We start from the raw sequence: 12947 nt of genomic DNA on the forward strand, positions 1-12947 counted from the left end.
CTGGGAATGTGGCTGCTGGTCACAGGGCATATGAGAGGTCAGTCCAGGGGTCACACCCAGCTCTCTTCCTAGAAGCAGCGTCAGTTGCCACAGTGTCGATTACATGTGAGATGTCCTTGGCCTAGTCCCCTTGAAGGTGTCCAGGCACTTTCTCATGGTCTCTTAGTTGTTGGCAATAAAACTTCCAGAAGGTATTTCATTATGAGGTCTGTATTTATTGCAATTGATAATGTTACATTCCTTTTCTGTGTTTGATAGTCATTTGTATTCCTTTGTAAAATTTCTGGTCATATATTTTGGTCATTTTTAACTAGATTAATTATATTTTCTTACCAATTTGTAGGTTATATTTACATATTTTTAATTTTCAAGTGTGTTAGTTATATTGAAACTATCAGTTATATTGAAAATATATTCTTAAATTTCTAAACATTTTTAGTTTAAGACATCTTTCTTCCCCCAGATAATCAAGCATTGATTACATTATTCTTGTATGCATTATTTATAAATGTAAATGACAATGTGTCTCTTAGTTGCTTTGGGTATATGGAAAAAATTAATCCTTGTGAAAATATTATTAACAATCACACAAAATTGAGTACTACTTAAGTCAATGAACCATAAGTCAAACTTCAGCAATGTGGTAAAGGCTACTTATCTTTACATTCAAAGAAAAATGCAAGAACTTCCTATAACAATATGGGCATATAATTTAAAAAAACTCATACTCACTTTACATTAGTCTGTAGCTAGTAACATCATGAGATGCTTTTAAAAGTCAGAAATATTGTACTATTTTGAAATACTCTCAATAGGAAAGGAATTAGCTGTAAATTTTATTCTCAAAATTGATCAATAAGGAAGAAAATACTAGTTAGGCAGAAAAAATGTATCAAAAACAGGGTATTACTCATATATTCAGAAGATATGAACAGTATAGATTCATTTCTAGTTGATTCAATCCTATTTACACATTTAAAATTCAATATTACATTTTAATCTGCCAAGAAGCTGACCACATTTAGCACCAGAAAAGGAACTTGACTTTAGCTTCTGATCATGACCTCAATATCCTGGAATAGGAAAAGAAATTTCATGGAATCTAGATGCATTTATCAACACCAATTAATAAAAATTAATTCTGAAAAGTAATTCCTGAATGTCATCCATTCACAAATGGGTCAAAGGCATTAGGACCTTAACACTTGGTACTACTTGATGTTGTGAATTACTCTCCTACAGTGGTTTGTTTTCATCTCCTCCAAAGATTGTTACAGTTGCTGAACTAAATGAAGGAGCGTGGATGAGTCTGTCTGCAGAACTTTGGTGTTATGGTCTCCATTCTGATTTAGGTGTAGTTTTATAGTCACTGCTGGCTTAATCTGTAGCCTGAGACTTCTGCTTGCAAGCTGTACACCTAGTCGTCACTCAAGGCTGTGGTAACTGGGAAGGGTGGGTGCCAATTCACCCAGAATAGTCCTGATCTCTTTTCTGTTGTCCAGGTAAAGCTTAAGCAATAATTTGTTCAGTTATTCAGAGAATCCCAAAACAAAAACAGAGTCTTGGAAATCCATTTCAGAAATCCATGTGCTTGGAGCTCTTGGTGAGCAGGTAGGTCAACCCTTCCACACCATGCTGGACAATGTTGCTGCTCACATTGAGCTTCCTGGTGGCATCTTCGTAGACCTTGGGGATGGTCCCTCACCTCAGGAACTCCACCCAATCCACCCAAACTCCACCACCACTTCGGCAGGAAGGCCAGGTGTTCCTTATGCTCTTCCTACAAAGTTCAGCAGCATCTTCGCTGGGCACCCTTTTTCACCCAGCAGCACCCTGGTCTTCCTGTTTAAGATATCTTTGGACATAAGATGTCTTTAATTTTTTTAAAAAAATATCTTTTAGTTATAGTTGGACACAATACTTTTATTTTATTTATTTATTTTTATGTGGTGCTGAGAATCAAACCCAGCACCTTGCACATGGTAGACAAGCACTCCACCACTGAGCTCCAGCCCCAGCCCCAGATGTTTTTTAATTTTATGTGCTCAAATTACTAATCTTTTCTCATGTGATCATTTGTTTTCATGCGTGCATTCTTAGGAAATATTTTGTAAGATCAAGTTTTAAAAGCTATCCGCAATATATTCCACTAATCATTTTAAAATTTCCTTTTAAAATATTAACATGGTTAATATATCTAGAGTTGACAATGCATATGGTATGATGTGGGAATGCAAGTGTGTATTTTATTTGTGGAATGTCAATTCTCCAGTCCCATTTGTTAACTAATTATCTCTTTTCCTACTTCTCTATGATGCCATCTCCATCATGAATCCAAGTTATCCATGTGGACAGTTCTGCTTCTGGGATTCTTAAGAATGTGTTGATAAACTTGTGTTTTTATTCTATTGATAAATTATTTTTGCTACATCGGTTGAGAATGTTTCTTTCCACTACAGAGTAAAAATAAAAAATATGATCATAAGACATCCACGTGTATAGAAGGGTAATAATAGTAACCTGTGTGATAGAGCTTTCATTGGGAAGAATATATGTTGGACATAATTTTTTTAAATGTAGTAGTATCAGAACACTGCTTATAGAACCCTCTCAACACTAAGTAGCCATGAAGCAGAGACCTGTCCCCTATCGATGGACAGCCCTCTTTCTTTCATGACATCTATTCTGACCCTATGAAAAGTCTACCCAAGTAAAATAATTGCCACTTACTCAGTATTGTAAAGAGAGTTGTGAGAGACTCTGTGTCTAATAGAAGAAAAAATAGGCCTTAATCTTCACCATGTGGGATTAGACCCCAACTTCCTTACTGTACAAGACTCTTACTGTACAAGAATTAAAACCAAGAATCAAGAAATGGGATGGAATCAAACTAAAAAGTTTCTTTACAGAAAAAAAAAAAAAAAACAATCTGTGAGGTGAACAGAGAGCCTACATCCTGGGAGCAAATCTTTACACCTCACATATCAGATAGTGCTCTAATCTCTAGGGTACATAAAGAACTCAAAAAGCTAAACACAGAAAAAACAAATAACCCAATCAACAAATGGGCTAAAGACCTGAACAGACACTTCTCAGAAGAGGATATACAATCAATCAATAAATATAAGAAAAAATGCTCATCATCTCTAGCAATCAGAGAAATGCAAATCAAAACCACTCTAAGATATCATCTCACTCCAGTCAGAATGGCAGCTATTATGAAGACAAACAACAATAAGTGTTGGTGAGGATGTGGGAAAAAGGTACACTCATACATTGCTGGTGGGACTGCAAATTGGTGCAGCCAATACAGAAAACAGTATGGAGGTATGGAACCACCATTTGACCCAGCTATTTCTCTCCTTGGACTATATCCAAAGGACTTAAAAACAGCATACTACAGAGACACAACCACATCAATGTTTGTAGCAGCACAATTCACAATAGCTAAAGGAGGGGAAGGCAGGGATGTGGGGATAGGAAAGATAGAAGAATGAAATAGAAGTGAGTGAACCTGATGTCCTTCAGTGGATTAATGGATAAAAAAAATGTGGCATATATACACAAAGGAATTTTACTCAGCATTAAAAAAGAACAATACCATGGCATATGCATGTAAATGGATGGCGCTGGAGAAGATAATACTAAGTGAAGTTAGTCAATCCCTCCAAAACAAATACTGAATGTTTTTTCTGATATAAGAAAGTTGACTCTTGGTGGGGTTGGGAGAGAGAGAATGGGATAAATAGAGTAGAGGGGTGGGAGAGAAAGGGAGGGGGCAGGGGATTAGCAAGGATGGTAAAATTTTATTTATTAAGACTTGAATTCGGTGTCAACATACTTTATATACAAACAGAAATACAAAAATTGTGGTATATATGTGTATTAAAAAATAGCATTACCTTAGGTAGAGGGAAGTGAAAGGAGGGGGAAGGCAGAGGATATGGGGATAATGATAGACCCAACCTGATCTTTTATTAAAATTTGGAGCCATCTTGCCACAAAGCCATGAAAAGCTAATTTCAGCTTTACTATAAATTACTGCAAATTCTGAACCTGCTTGGAATGTCTGCCTGTGCCTTGAACTCACCCATGCCTGGCTCTCTGACCAGATAGCAGCCCTCTCTGAAACTTTAGTGACACCTCATAAATGTTGGCCTTCCCTGGCCAGACAACGACCCTCTCTGAGGCTCTAATGGTCCTCATAAATTCTGATGTTGGGGCCAGCAAAAAAAAAAAAAAAATGTAAACTACCATTAGTGTGATGCTTGTCAGAGTTCTGTTATCTGTAACCCCCCTTTTTTGTAACTTTCTGGGCTATAAAGCTGGGCTGTAGGATAGGTGGGGCTGCTGTTTTGTTCTGGTCTAACAATAAGAAAGATAGTAGAATGAAGCAGACATTATTACTTTATATATATGTGACTGTATGACCAATGTGATTCTAAAATATGTACACTCAGAAAAAGAGAAATTATATCCCATCTACATATGATATATCAAAGTATATAGGTGCATTCTATTGTCATGTATAACTAATTAAAAAAAATTAAAAATTAAGAAAACGAGAGAATTGTGGCTTTGACCAATAGCGTTGCCCGCTGCATCTCCCAAAAGAGCAAGAGTGCATGGCTCTTGGAAAAGTCCCTCTGCTGAGAAGCCTTGGTTACTTCAGTCTCGTCCTCACAACTAACCTATTACACTGTTACCAAGAAAGCCTAATGTATGCATGGGAGTGGGTATGTCATGAGGAATAGAACATTCAGACATTTAGATTGTATATTGCTTCCATTCTGCATTCTTCTTGCACACTACCCTAGTGTGTAATTTTGCAATGAATTTCCTCTTGTATTTTACTGAACATTTTTTGTTGAGGGCCACAACCGAGTCGGGATGACACATGGCATTTTGCTGGAAGGCAGTCATTGAGAGGTGAATCCAGCAAGCTATTGAGATGATGATGGTTATGTTAAGCTGTGTATTCAATTGTATATAGACCTTTACTGTCCCACAGTAGGGCTTCTCTTGCTGTCTAGGGCACCCTCTACTTTGGAGTTCCCATGGAGTTCTAACCATCTGAGAGAGTGGGGGCAGAGCCAGGTGGAGAGCTGAGAGAGTTCCTGGGGAGTGTGCGTGGAGTGCTGGTGGAACTCGGGCAATAAAGTTTCCTGTTTGAAGATACAAGTGCATTGTGGCGGCTTGGTGATTTGTGCCCAGCCAGACTGCGGCAATTTTTAAATTCTTCAAAAACTCTGTGATTCTAGAATGCTGAGTTGTTTTGTGAGCCTCTGTGTTTTCATGCAAAATGAAATGTCTAATTGATAGGAGGTTGCTGTTACATCAAAGTAATTTTGTACTTAATGTAATTTCTATGTCTGCACCAGCATTATACTATTTTAATCAAAACAACTTTATAATGACATTTGCTTAATTTATAATAATAATAGCTTAATAGTTAATTGATAGGCCAGACCCACTCCAGGTTCCTCTTTAGATTTCATGGTGTTTTAGCCTTCAAAATACTTGGGTGGGGGAAGGATGTACTGGGGATTGAATTTAGGGGCACTCTACCATGGAGCCACATCCCCAGGCTATTTTGTATTTTATTTCAGAGACACGCTCTCACTGAATTGTTTAGTGCCTGCTTTTGCATTGGCTAGCATTCAAGTCATGATCCTCCTGTCTCTGCCTCCTGAGCTGCAGGCATTACGTGTGTGCACCAAAGCACCTGGCTACCTTAAAAATTCTTTTAAAAATGACCTAGACTAAATCTTATATTGACAAATGTAGTATATGCCTTTATATATTTATGTTCTTTTGAATATCCCCTAATAAAATTTTATAATTTGTCTATAGAAGTCTTAAGTCTATTATTTGATTATTTAGGTAATTTCAGTCTCTGATACTATTGTAAATAGTATATCCTGTTCAATCACAATTTCTAATCATTTGCCACTGGAATATAAAACTTTAATTTTACTTTTGTACCTCAAGCTTTTATTCAGGAACCTTAACAATTTCTATAGGTATTTTCAATAATCTTTCTGGAGATTACATTGTTTTTTTTCAAAATATAAATAGTTTGGGTTGGGGATGTGGCTCAAGTGGTAGTGCGCTCTCCTGTCATGCAGGAGGTACTGGGTTCGATCCTCAGCACCACATTAAAAAATTAAAATAAAGATATTGGGTCCATCTAAAATTTAAAAAAATTAAAAAATAATATTAAAAAAATAGTCATCATTTGAAAATAATGCAAGTTTAAGCTTTCTATATTTTGGTATTCCATTTTTCTTTCTACTTTCTTTTATTCTCACTATATTTTACTCATGAGGATCTCCAATACAAATTTGATTAAACTTGGTGATACTGGGTATGATTATTCTGATTTTAAAGTAAGAATTTCTAGGGAGGAGAGATGCTAGCAAGAAGTCTGACTAGAAGCCCTACTGCCATCCTTCCTCCCACAAAGACAACTCCCAAAATAAGCAATGCATTTTGGTGAGGGTATGTGAAGAGAGCCTCAGAGCACATCTAAGGATCAGCAGAAGCCAGATAGAGCATGGGAACCTGGGATGTTCACACAGAGTATAGGACACTCTTAATGTCTGACACACCATCAACAGCCAGGAGCAGCTCAGAACAAGGGAGCCTCCTCCCTGTGTGGACTAATCAAGCAAGGGGACCCCAGCAGCTTCCACCCAAACCTTAGACAACTTCCATACTCACTACTAGGACTCTTGTATTCTCAGGCCACTCAGATCCCCTGAGGGGACTGCCTGGAGTCCACATATCTGAGCTGGTAGAAGAAAAGGAGGTGACTGTGTACCCGACTCTTGTGGCCAGCACAACTATTAGACGATGGCACCTGGGGACTGGAAATACTGCTGGATTGTGTCTTGCTTAGGTGACAAACAGCCATGGCACCCCAGCTTCCCTGAGACTTAGGCACTGCTAAACGACCCACACTTGGTGGCCTGCCACTCCTGAGCTCAGCCCCTGTCACAGCCTACCCCATGGGGCCAGGCTGCAGTGAAGCCACACATCAGTGCTCCCAGGCTCTGGTGCACCCTTCCCCTCAGAGCCTGGGCTGGGACTGTATGCTGCCTCCTGGAAGAGGCATCTGAGTGCCCACAGCAGTCATAACCCACATCTGACTGAAGTTTCACATCACTTCTTGGGACCTAGCTGAGCAGCCAGACTTACAAGGGCTGAGATGAATGTAGTGCCATGGATTCAGAAAACAGAGCATTGGCTAAGCTGCATCCTCACCCTACAGGTCAGAAAACCCTACAACTCTGGGTAAGAGCCAGGACCCTGCAATGCTGGAACTGTGTGAGCTTCCTAGACCTTCCAGTCCTAGAACTGGATAGGCCTCTGTGGGGGGCTGTTGCTCTGAGTGACCAGCATTTTTCTTCCCTGATTGGTTGCAGCTCTGTCAGTCACTTCCAGTGATCTTGCCACATTCAAAGTGGCCCTAGATTGCTGCCCTGATCCTGGAAGTAGCAGAATGTGTCTTCATGCTTAGGCGTGCCTTCCTATAACCCCAGGGGTCGAATTACCTTACCTGTCCTTGTAACCCTGCCCCTCTTGACCTTTTTTGGATGAAATTTTCTAAAGAATGAGGGTCTCCAAGTAAAAGTCCACTCTTGGACATGCTCACTCTCACCAGCCCCTCGTGACATTCCTTGCTCTCCCATTTGGGGAGCTTGATGCAGAGGAGTTGTCCTGGCTGTTTTATTTGGTATCCTAGGAAATTCACTCAACCTTTAGTTTGGCTGTCTGTTCTGCTGAGGGCAGCAGGCCTCCCAAGATTCTGCAGTCCTGGAACTGGATAAGAATCCTAGACCCTACAATGAAGTGATCTCCCAGAACCCTGCAGTTCTGGAACTGGGTAAGTTTTCTGGACCACCCCCCATTCCTGGAACTGGGTGACCCCCAAGCTGCTGAGCTGCTGAGCTACTCTGCTCCCTAGAGAGGAGTCATTATATATATTTGTTTCCCTTTCCTTCAAAATGCAGCACTGTGGGAGTCCATCCTTGAACTGACTGAGTTTACTCCCTGGCTAGGTGTGAGGTGCTCAGACACTTTTAATGTGGCAGAGCTCTCCCCACCCTTCTTGGGTTTGAGAGCTTTTCCATGTGGAGGCGTGTCTCACCACTGACCCAAAGATCCAATCATTGCGCCTGACCTTGCTACATTGCCCCCCCTTGACCTTCATTGAATGAAATTTTCCCCAGAATTTTTTGTTTCCCAATAAAAGCCCTCTCCCCAGTGTGTTCTCTCTCTCTCTCTCTCTCTCTCTCTCTCTCTCTCTCTCTCTCTCCCCCCCCTTCAGTAAAACCTCACTGCCCCCCTGGGGAGCTTGAGGCTGAGGGTTCAAGGAGCCATCCCAGAGCTGGTTTAAAGATAAAATGGTGTCTGTATCTTTAATTTAAACTCCCTGAGGATTTTCCCACGTGACCAAACTGTTCACACCATCTGTGCTGGCTGTGGACTAAATAGCACCACGAACTCTTCTTGTAATCACAAAATGAGAAAGGGTCAACTCTTATGTAGATCAACTAGGAGTTCTTTGAGTTTGTTGAGATGAAAAGTGCTTAGAACAGTACCTGACCTAATAAATTTTCAGTACACTTCACCATCACCTGGTTAAGATCAACCTTTCTTACTCTCAAAAAGAACTAAAATACATTATTGTTCCATTCTAATGACATATATGTTTTCACTGGTTGATAGTCCAGGTAGAAAAAGTATGTAAAGTGATTTATAAGTCAAAACATTTCAAACAAAAGGACCTTTTTTTGGGGGGGGTAATGGAAATTGAACTAAGGGACACTCAACCATTGAGCCACATCCCCAGTCTTATTCTGAATTTTATTTAAAGACAGGGTTGCTAAGAGTTTTGCCATTGCTAAGGCTGGCTTTCTACTTGAGATCCACCTGTCTCAGCCTCCCAAGCTACTGGAATTACAGGCATACATCCTAAGGAATGTTTTTAACCAAACCCTCATAATGACAAGAGAAAATGAATTGAAATTAAAAATATTTTAAGCACGCGTTTCTTAAGACCATTATAAAAAATACAAAAAAGTTTAAAATTGACATAAAATAAAAATATATAAAGATAAAGTTAAGGAGTTAAAAGCTATCAAATGTATTAAAATCATCTAAAGTCAAATAAGACATAATTCATCTATATAATTTAAACTATAATATTACATAAATACATTGCATATTATATAATACATATATAATATAAATTAAAAACAAGATATTTATATAACATTCTAATTTATATTATATATAATATATTTTTTATCATATATACATATAATAAAAATATATAAATTATATATATAAATTTTATGTATATTAATATATAAATATATTATATGTTCATATTATATATTCATATTCATATATTATATATAATTCATATAATATATTTACATAACATATTTGTATATTTATACACAAATTATATATTTATTTATAATTATATAAGCATATATATTATTATTATTTTTTAAGAGAGAGTGATAGAGAGAGAGAGAGAATTTTTTTTTTAATATTTATTTTTTTTTTTAGTTATCGGCAGACACAACAACGTTGTTTGTATGTGGTGCTGAGGATCGAACCCGGGCCGCACGCATGCCAGACGAGTGCACTACCGCTTGAGCCACATCCCCAGCCCAAGCATATATATTATATAAAGTATATATATATTACATATCAAAATATTTATGATATATATGTACTTAAAATAAATTAAATATAATATATGAAATACATATATATTATATACACATATAATAGAATAATATATATAAAATAAATATATAAGTATTATTTTATTATATATAACATATTTATTATATATCATATAATATATTTAGATTTATATTAATTTATATTATATTACATATCATTGTAAGGTAATTATATAATAATATAATTTCTATAATTAATAAGATAATACAATTATTATATTAGTATAATTTATATTAATACAATATATAAAACATATGTATTTTATTATAATTATATATAAACAACTTATAATATATCATATAGTTATATGTAAATCTATAATATGTTGTATATAATATATAATACATAATATATAATATATAAATATAATTTAAATTATATACTTTTGTTATTTGGCTTTAGATGTTTTAATGATTCTGATGCTGTTTTATCCCGTAGCTTTATATGTACAAATTTTTATTTTATGACAGTTCCAAACTTTTAGTATATTTTTTTTAAATAACAAACATTTATTGGTGTTACTTATGGTAGAAAAAAAGTTCCTACACCAGATGTGCATGACCCAATCATTAAATTGAACATTTCTGAGGTGAACACATATTCTGACCTATATTTTTATATCCAGTTTTTTAAGATAGCCAATTCCTCCTCTCTCTCTCTTCCCCAAAACATGTGAGCAACTGCTAATGCAAAGCAGTAAACAGCCACTTGGGCTATAGCATTTTCAACTCCAATCTGTGGTGTAGATTCCAATTACATTCAAGACTTAAGTTCTCTCAGTTTTCTCCTAATGAAAGTTCTGAGTCCAGTATTTACATATTACAGCACTAGCAGATCAGTGTCTTCAATTCATCTCTTTCTGCTGTATCCTCTTCACCAGTTGGGGGAGGGCCTACACTTCTATAGAATTTGCTGCTAATTGGCTGAACAATTTCTTCTAGTTCCTTCTTTTCAGTTTTGAAGTCTTCAATGTCAGCTTCTTGGCGGCTTTCCAGCCATTCAGTCTTTTCCTCTACAGCTTTTTCCATGGTCTCCTTATCTTCAGAGGAAAGTTTGCCTCTCAACTTTTCTTTATCTCCAATCTGATACTTTAGAGAGTAGGCATAGCTTTTCAACTTATTCCTACTATCAGTATGCTCCTTGAGTCTTTTGTTTTCCTCAGCAAACTTCTCAACATCATTAACCATCTTTTCAATTTCTTCAAGTGTCAAGCAATTTTGGTCATTGGTAATTGTAATCTTATTTTTGTTCTCTGTACCTTTGTCTTCAGCTGTCACCCAAAGAATAGCATTCACATGTATCTCAAAAGTGACTTCAATCTGGGGGACCCCACAGGAGGAATTCCAGTGAGATCAAATGTACCCAGAAAGTGGTTGTCTTTTTTCAGGGGTCCTTTACCTTCATAGACCTTGATTGGAACAGTAGGTTGCTTATCAGAAGCTGTAGAAAAGATCTGAGACTCTTGGTGGGTACAACAGTGTACCTTGGTATCACTTTGGTCATGACACCTCCCACAGTTTCAATACCAAATTTCAGGGGACATACATCAAGCAGAGCAAGGTCACCTGTATCTTGATCATCAGAGAGTACACCAGCCTGGACAGTGTCGCCATATGCAACAGCCTCATCTGGGTTTATGCCACAGAATGGTTCCTTGCCATTGAAGAACTCTTTAACAAGTTGCTGAATCTTTGGAATTTGACTAGAGCCACCAACAAGAACAATCTCATCAATATCAGACTTCTACAAGTCAGAATCCTCCAGTACTTTCTGAACAGGTTTCATGGTAGACCACAACAGGTCCATGTTTTCTCTTCAAATTTTGCCTGAGTCAGGGTTTCAGAAAAGTCTTCTCCTTCATAGAAGAACTCAATTTTTAATTCTTGCTTAATGTTGGGCAGACAGGGCCCACTTGGCCTTTTCTACTTCATGCTGGAGTTTCTGCACAGCTCTGTTTTCTTTCCTAACATATTTGCCAGTCTTCTTTTTGTACAGCCTGATGAAATGCTCCATAACATGCTGGTCAAAGTCTTCTTCACCTCGATGAGTATCTCTATTGGTGGCCATGACTTTGAAGACATCAAATTGTCATTGGGGAGAAGAGACACATAGAAGGTTCCACCACCCAGATCAAACACCAGGATGTTCTTTTTTTCCTCCCTCTTATCCAGGCAATAAGCAATAGTAGCTGCTGTAGGCTCATTGATGATCCTCATAACATTCAGGCCAGCAATAGTTCCAGCATCTTTGGTTGCTTCCCACTGGCATCATTAAAATAGACTGGTTCAGTAACAACTGCATGGGTAACCTTCTTCCCAAATAAGCCTCTTTCATTTTAGTGAGAATTATAGCAGAGATTTCTTCTGGAGCAAATGTGTTAGTTTGCCCACCTCCAATATCAACCTGAATGTATGGCTTATGTTTCTCTTCAAACACTTTGAAAGGCAAGAACTTAATGTCTTGCTGCACAGAAGGGTCATTCCCATTGCTGCCAATGAGCCACTGGGCATCAAAGACCATGTTCTCAGGATTGGAGGTGAGCTGGTTCTTGACTGTATCGCGCTGATCAGACATTCTTCTTCAGGGGTGAAGGGCACATTAGACAGCCTGAAGCGGTTGCCCTGATCATTGGAGATGATCTCCAGTGGCCATTCTTGAACACCCCGATGCAAGAGTAAGTGGTCCCCAGGTTGATGCCCAGCACGGTACCCATGTCGTTTTTTTGTCATCCTCCTCATCTGTGCTGCGCAGAGTAGCAGCAGAACCATGGCCACCAGAGAAAGCTTCATCTTTCCCTAGCTGTTGGCCACTTGCTCTCCTCAGCAGACAGCCAGAAGTCCCAGGCAATGCAGCAACAGGCCGCAGCTGAGAGGAGTGAGGGTATAGGTCTCTCACACTCGAGATGCCTCAACTCTGTCAGTCTGTGTTGTCTCTGCCAATGTCTCAAACTTTTTAGTATTGAAGTGCATTTTCTTTCTACAATGATATTAAATACCATAAGTAAAAATTGACAAGTAGAATGCTAGTAAACACAGATTTGCAAGCTTTTAGGCCACTATGTAAATTTTAAAAAGTTAAGTGAATTGCCAATGCTTCCATACATGCTATAACAACACAATTGGTCAAAGGTGCACTAGAACATTATGTGGAAAAAATATATATTCATACCCAATCAAGAT

The 12947-nt window shown here is 37.9% G+C and overlaps 2 pseudogenes; both read right to left on the reverse strand.

The window, feature by feature from the left end:
• Positions 1–1211: 1211 nt before the first annotated feature.
• Positions 1212–7651, reverse strand: LOC144249292 (COMM domain-containing protein 2 pseudogene; annotated as a pseudogene).
• Positions 7652–10595: 2944 nt separating this feature from the next.
• LOC144249293 (endoplasmic reticulum chaperone BiP pseudogene) lies at positions 10596–12487 on the reverse strand (annotated as a pseudogene).
• Positions 12488–12947: the final 460 nt, after the last annotated feature.

This window comes from Urocitellus parryii, chromosome 11, assembly GCF_045843805.1.
Source record: "Urocitellus parryii isolate mUroPar1 chromosome 11, mUroPar1.hap1, whole genome shotgun sequence".
NCBI classification, from domain to species: domain Eukaryota; kingdom Metazoa; phylum Chordata; class Mammalia; order Rodentia; family Sciuridae; genus Urocitellus; species Urocitellus parryii.